The 6,000-nt window shown below is 46.8% G+C and overlaps 1 protein-coding gene across 4 annotated transcripts in view; it reads right to left on the reverse strand.

Moving 5' to 3' along the window:
- LYST (lysosomal trafficking regulator) overlaps window positions 1-4,369 on the reverse strand; it is a 122,378-nt gene extending 118,009 nt beyond the window's left edge. For all 4 annotated transcript variants that reach the window (XM_006258179.4, XM_019479826.2, XM_019479821.2 and 1 more), the window contains exon 1: window positions 4,313-4,369. The gene's annotated coding sequence lies outside the window, so the exon portion shown is untranslated. The remainder of the gene's footprint in view (window positions 1-4,312) is intronic.
- Between the last annotated feature and the right edge of the window lie 1,631 nt (window positions 4,370-6,000).

The following is a 6,000-nucleotide window of genomic DNA, read 5'->3' on the forward strand; positions in this document are numbered from 1 at the left end:
GGAGGTGAGGCTCTGAGCATCTGGGACACAACTGTACAGTCTTGTTGCAGAGCCTGAGCCCACTGCTAAGAAACAGGAGAGGGGAAACAGACATGGCTTTGGGGTTTTGTAGGTCACTACCAGCAAGCTAAACTCTACACAGAAAAGTCACTGAATGCTACTGCAGACCACAGAACACATCACAAGGGCACATGAGGAAATACATTCCCTATTCATTTCAGGCACCAAACCCCTTTTCTTCAATTTAACATTTATTCTCAAGTACAGCACAATGCAGTAGACAAAGCACAAATCAGCAGAAGCAAGAACCATGCCTGCATCCTCCTAGACTGATGTACACAAAAAAACCTATCATAATCCATACTAAACCTGATCTAAATATAAACACGAATCTAGTCAAATTCTCAGCTCATAAACCACAGTAGCAAATGCCTGAAAAATGCTCTCAGCAAGCTGATGTGTCCTGCAAAGTCTTTTGGCTGTAAGCCCCGCCAACAGGATTATTTTAATCAAGTGAAATCTCTGCCAACATGCTCTTTTCATGCCCCAGTCTCAACCAGAGATTTGAAAAGGAGCTGCACTATACAACTCAGGGGAAAAGTGAAATTGAGTGCCCTTCATATATTAAAGGCACTAGATCTTATGCTCACTGGCTAACATTTCTCATGTCCTGACACAGAAGTCAACATGGCACCTTGGAGAGCTCTATTTAGCAGCTCTTTTGAGGTAAAACAGAAATTGCCCAACACCATCCTGCGATTCAACTGAGCAATGGCAGAACAGCACTCAACATCCAGCAGCAATTCAACAACATCTTTGATCAGAAGCACCAGACAGGTCTCTCAGTACGACTCCTAATACATGATCTTATCTGAAGATCTTCCAATCCTTATCCATCACTAGACTGTCTAATGCAACTGTCACACACTACTATCCACTGGTCAGAAAGAGGCTGACAGGAGCCCAGGAAACGCGAGGCTTCTAGTTGTGGGGGAGAGTTTTTATCCCACCCCCTCACCCCCCCAATAATATTAACCAGAAAGACTGCAAAAGAGGACAATAGTTAACCAAGCTGTCAATATCAAGTGATACCTTCTTAAGCAAGTGCTATAAAAATATTTCAAATAAAGAAACCCCCCTAAAAAACCCCAGAAGACCTTCCCTCCATTAACACCACACCTAGAATTACCAGTTTTCTTCAACCAGGAAGAAGCTTTGAAATAAAGGTGTGGTATGAAGTGAACACAGTCAAGTGAACACAGTCTTAATTTATTCACAAAGACCAAAAAAAAAAAATATCCCCAGTAGATCACATAAGCATCTTAGCAGCTTCAGAAAGCAGGCATTTACTTTTGCACTCTAGAATTTCACTACATGCCATGTCACCTTATTTGACAACAACAGAATGATTAGAACACAAGACCTCCAAACCACTGCACAGAGAACTGCTGATGCAACTACTTCGCTGCTTGTTGAAACATGAGACTCAAACATACTACGCTAACAAATCTTTGTTTGCATTTCGTATTTACTTACATTATTCTAGAGCAAACATAGATTTATAACAACGGTACAAATGTGGAACCATGTGTATTTAAATAGTATACTGAATTCTTAGGAAAAGAACTGACACTAAAAATAAAATCATTGGTTGATTTTTAGTTTTTCATTTCCAGTGTTTACATATCTGCCATTGAATTCTTAACATGCCCTGTGTTAAATGTATAGATTACTGAGAAGAGGGAAGACAGAGAGAAGATAAAAAGCAGTATCATTAATTTAAGATGATTTGTTAAACTGAAACACTTCAAACTGAAAATCCACACACTGACTATAATCTCTTTCAACAGCAAACCTTTCCAGATTTTAAATAAACGATTGTTCCTTAGACTTATATGAATCAGGATACAACTCCTGAGGTTTAATATGTTTTAAAATCAGTTTTGTTATTACAGCATCAATAGACATTTGTATTGGCTATGCAAAGATCTACACGCAAGATTTTACACAAAAAGGAAAATGGGAGGAGAAAGAGTTACACTATCACAAAAGATGCCAACTTCTAAAGTGATACTCAGAAGAAATATTCACTAAACTGGGATGAGTAAAAGCAACACATTTTCCCTTATGCTATTTATGATACCTCACACACTTGCAATTGAAGAGTAAATAAATCTGAATTAAAATCCTCATTAAATTTATGTTCACATCCTGCATGAAAATCTTATGTCTACACTCTACTTTATCTCTGGATAATCTCCTCTGTAAATGCATGTTCAAACACCATTTCTATGCCAATGATTTAGAAGTGCCTCTCTAGTAAAGGTTCGTCTACTTCTGTCAAAACTAAAACCTTTACCTGTCTTTCTGACTATATCTACCATCAACTTGAGCTCAACATGACTAAAACCAAGCTCTTACCACCACACCAAACCTGTCACTACCTATTTTCTTGAGGATTGTGGACTACTCTGCCATTATGCTGGACACTGAAACCTAGAACCCAGGTGTCAATTTCAGTTGCAATTTCTGTCAAGGTCTCATCCGGATTATTCCTACCAAGGATTTAAGAAACAACCTTGGGAATCTGCACAGCTAAAATTCTTGACCCAGCTCTCATCACCACGTCTTGACTACTACAGTTAACCTTCTCTCTGACCCCAACCTGGCTCAGCTGAAATCCATTCAGTATGCTGTTGCAAAGATCACTATCTTAGCTCATCATCACTCTTGACCTCACCTGCCCTTCTTCTGGATTCTTCCCATTGCTTCCCCTTCTCCATCACAAAGAAACTACTTGCTTTCACTTTGAAGGCCACTCATCTTACACCCCCTCCTATCATTCTCTCTCAATTGCTATGGAGAAGTTATCACCTTGCAGCATCAATTCATGAAGCTCATTAGCCACATCAATTTCCAGAAAAAGTCCCTGAGGAAAACACAAAGGTATATTCACCCTTGAGAGAAATTCCTCATACACATACATAAAACCATGCTACCCTTCTCCAAATTGCTCTTCAAAACTTTTTTCCTGATCCCTAAAATAAATAAATAAAGAGTGCTGTTTGGCTTGTTCTGATCAGCCCTCATGAAGAATGTCTTGCATTCAAAAGCTTACCTAATTCCACCTCAACTATACAGTTGGTTTGATAAAAGACATCACCCTAAAAAATCATTGGGCAGCGGAGCTGGAAAGGACAGGACTTCCAGAGTCATCGAGTCCGACCTCTGCCTGTGGCAGGATCAGGCCTATCCAAACCATCCTATACAATCCATCATCTAAACTCTACACAAGCCTACCATCAACCCTGACAACACAGGCCTCACACCCACACCTGCCACAGGTAACAAAGGGGAACTTGCCCCTCACAGAATTGCTGAACCATTCATAGAATCACAGGAAATTAGGGTTGGTCTATTTGTCACTTCAGAGATTCATGGGAAAAAGGCTCAAAAATGAGGGTTGGGACTCCAGGGGGTCACCTAGTCCAACCCCCTGCTCCAAATGGGACCATCCCCAACCATCTCATCCCAGCCAGGCTTTGTCCAGCCGAGACTTAAAAGCCTCCAAAGATGCAGATTCCACCACCTCTCTAGGTAACCTGTTGCAGTGCTCCCCCACCCTCCCAGAAGGAAAGTCTTCCTAATTACAGCCTAAACTTCCTTTGCTGAAACCCGAGCCCATTGCTTCTTGTCCTGCTCTACAACGGCACTCTCATGCTGCCCAAAAGCCAGCCAGACCCCTGTCTGAAGCAGCATCAACCATCCCCCTAAACTCTGCACAAGCCACAAAACACCTGAAGACACTTCCTCAGCCTGACGAAGGGCATTTGTGCCGGAAACCTTGCAAAGAAGAAATGTTTCCAGTGATTTCAGTCGGTCTATTATATAAAAGATATCACAATTAAACCAAAGACCCTTGTCTGCCTACATTCTCTATCTGGGCACCACACAGACCTGACGCCCTCCTCGCCCCTCCGGCTCCTTCTGGTTCTACCCCAGGACCAGGTCTTCTGCTCTAGAGGGCCTGGGACAGCCCCATCCCACCCAGAGGCAAACCCAGGGGTAGGAAAAGTGGGAAGGACAAACGGGTCCGGGAGCGGGGGGTGCCCAGCCTGCCAGCGCGGCACTGGGCTCCCACAAAGGGGGGGGGAGGGGGAGGAGCTACTTTGCTCAGTGCCCGCTGGAGGGTGCAAGTGTGGGGGCGAGTGGAGCCCCTTCCCCTCAGCTGTGCCTCAGTTTCCCCACAGAGAAGCTCCAGTCCCCCTGCCGCCGATGGACGCACACACCCCCCTCAGTGCTGGGCCCTCACCCGGCGCTGCAGCGGGTCCCGCCGCTCCACCTCCCTCGGACAGCGCCCGGGCCGGCCGGCCTCCCGCGCCCCTCCTCCCCGCCCCGGTCACCCGGGAAACACGGAGCCCGCCCCCCGCTCAGGCCCGTGCCCGGCGCCTAGCCGCTAACGTCAGCAACTACGACAACCCCGCGCGCCAATGGGCGCCTGCCTGTTGCCTTGGGGAGGAGGAGGAGGAGGGAGATTCCGAAGGGGCGGGGCTGCGCAGGCCCCGCCCCGTCCGTGCCTTCCCTCAGCCAGCCAGTGCCTCGGTCCTCCCCGCCCCCAGCCCAGGAAAGGCGGCGTTGCCTTGGCAACGGGCGCACGAGCTCAGTGCAGTGCAGGGCAGGGCTGCCTGTCACACTGCGAGTCCCCGCGGGCAGGGGCAGGGATGCCATGGCCAAGAGGCGTCTTGAGCAGCCTGGCACACAGCCGCAAGGGACGACTCTTGGCCATGGCAGCCCTGCCCTGCCAGGGCAGAGTCCACGGCAGCTCTTCCCTGGCACTTGGAGAGTTTGGGCTGCTGAGTGGAGGCGGGTGGCTCAGCTGCTAAGCACACGCAAGCTGCGTGCCCTGGAATAAAAGTCTCTCTCCAAGGGCAGTGACCCTTCAAATCAACCTCTCGGGCCAGGGCAGTTGCCAGAAGGACTGCTTCCTGAAGCAATATCCAGCCTGCTGCCTCTGAGGGCCACACCGTTATGTCGAACCGGAGGGTGCTTACAGCCCTGCTGTAGAGGCGGCTGACTAGGGCTGATGATGGCCTACCTCAGCTGGACGGATGAGCCCTGGTTTCCAGCAGTCGCACAGCATACATGAGACAACTGAACCATGTGGGCTACAGGGGAGCCCCGGCACAGGGGATGCGCATGCCACACAGAACAGCCCCACTGGCGTTTGACTCTTGGTATCCACCCTGGCCTTCTGTAGAGTTTAGATGATAGTAGGGTGCCAAATCATTATACATAGGATGGTTTGGATAGGGGTGAACCTGCCTGAGGCAGGAGGTTGGACTAGATGCCCTCTGGAGGTCCCTTCCAGCCCAAGTTCTCTATGAAATATATTATTTGCTTCCTTTTTGGGGACTGGTGGAAAACAGGATTGATACTTGACAATTATTATCTTGTAATGCTGTTTTCATCTCAATGCACTGAAAACCTGCATATAGCACCCATGACTGGACTAGAAAGACCATGCCGCAGAAGAAAGGAAAGAAAAGGCTGCTCCAGGACAAGGAAAAAGCATAATGAGAAACTGAATGTCTTAGCGAACCAAGCAGCACTGCAGCTTTTTAAGTGTTGTTTAGAAGACAAACACATGAACCTGTCTGGAACTAGAATTAATTACCTCCAGAGAGCAGATATCTGTAGTGTTTACAGCAGCAATTGAGAATGTGGGTTCTATACCTGACTGTCCTACTGGGCTTTATACCCGAGTTGAGTTCTATACTTGATTGTACTACTGATGGCAAGTAACTTGCTACCTCTGTTTCCATTTCTGTAAAACAAGGCTAGTGATACTTAACTGTGTAAAATGCACCTTTATAAAATGCCTTTGAGATTCTCGGATGAAAGCAAGGCTTGAGAGGGACTGGATCATCTAGCATTGCAAAATCAGCCAAAAAAGGAGTAAGCCCATGAATAGTTAGTTGGCTGGCCAACAATAAGGATGTG

Source organism: Alligator mississippiensis, chromosome 1 (assembly GCF_030867095.1).
Source record: "Alligator mississippiensis isolate rAllMis1 chromosome 1, rAllMis1, whole genome shotgun sequence".
NCBI classification, from domain to species: domain Eukaryota; kingdom Metazoa; phylum Chordata; order Crocodylia; family Alligatoridae; genus Alligator; species Alligator mississippiensis.